The sequence below is a fragment of the Galeopterus variegatus genome, unplaced genomic scaffold, assembly GCF_000696425.1.
Source record: "Galeopterus variegatus unplaced genomic scaffold, G_variegatus-3.0.2 Scaffold2561, whole genome shotgun sequence".
NCBI classification, from domain to species: Eukaryota; Metazoa; Chordata; class Mammalia; order Dermoptera; family Cynocephalidae; genus Galeopterus; species Galeopterus variegatus.
In genome coordinates, this window is record NW_007728672.1 from 129898 (window position 1) to 131402 (window position 1505).

The window sequence follows — 1505 nt, forward strand, 5'->3', positions numbered from 1 at the left end:
TTTTTCTGTTTTAAAAGTGTGTTAACTAATGTTTTGTTTCAAAATTAACCTGCTACTTAAAAAAAAAAAAGTACCAGGTCCATTTAAAAATGATCTTGAGGGGCTGGCCCGGTGGTGCACTGGTACAGTGCGCTGCTTGGGAGCGCAGCGGCGCTCCCGCCGAGGGNAAAAAAAAAAAAATCTTGAGAAACTTTTCAAACAGTATGGAGCATTGCTTGCAACATTGTTCTGCATTTGGGGGATGGGGGTAGGCAAGAACATGTTTTACAAAATTAAGAAGAGCACTTTGCAAGTTGCCCAGGCCTCTTGTTCTGGCTGGACATATTTTAGTCTGCAACTTTCAGCCCTCAGTGATAATTAAATTCATAGAGGTTTAATTTAATAAATTTAAAATTGTGATCCTTTTAGGTTAGTGGTTCTCAACCCTGATGGACATTAAATTTTTAAAAAGGTATAATCCAAAAAAATCCCAAGGGGGATTCTCCACCCAGCTGGAAGAAAATGAGTGGATGGGGCCAGGGTCACTATTTTTAAATGGTCCCCCATGCAGCCAGGGTGGCAAAGCACTGTTTCATGCAGGGAGAAAGAAAAGATTGTGATTGTTCTATTACTCAATGCTGTGATTTGGTTTCCTCGGGGCATGAACTGCAGGACATTGTAGTTACTGGCCCTGAATGGTACTAGTGATGGAGGAATCCCTGTCCCTTGTCAAAGTTTTTCGTGGAATCTTGTCCTATTTGAACAGTGCCGAAAATGAAAGTAAAGATGCCCTCTGTGGAGTCCAGATAGTGGCTGGTGCAGTAATGATGAGTGTGGGCCACCCCACTACTCCCACCCTTCCTCCCCAGGCCATGGGCCTCCTGGGAGCAGGGACTTCCATCCCCCAATTTAGAATTCCTTAGATGTAACAAGACAGTAAAGTACTGGTTATTGCCACTTATTGTGTCAAGCACTGCGCTGGTGTGCATCTGCAGTACCTCATTTAGTGTTCATCAGAACTCTGCAGCTTGGGAATTGTGGTAGGCAGGATAATGGCCTTCCAAAGATGGGGTGTCGTAACCTCTGGAACCTGTGAATATGTTACCTTACGTGGCAGAAGCATCTTTGCAGATGTGATTAAGTTGAGGATCTTGTGATGGAGTCATGATCCTGGATTGTAGAGGACCTTTCCCAGCTGGCCAGAGAGAGGCAACGAGCCAAGGAATGCAGGCGGCTTCTAGAAGCGGGAAAGCAGGAAATGGATTCTTCCCTGGAGCCTCTAGAAAGAACCAGCCCTGTCGGACTAACTCAGAACTATAGGATAATAAATGTTTGTTGCTTCAAGCCACTTAGCTTGTGTAATTTCTTTACAGCAGCAGTGGAAAACTAATGCCTTGATTATTCCTATTTCACGGTGAAGAAATCGGCTGAGAGGCCACAGGGCATTCAGACCACGCGCATCTCGCTCTGGACCCCCCGCCCCCGCCCCTGCCCCGTCCCCGCCCCTGCTCCTGCCCCTGCCCCTA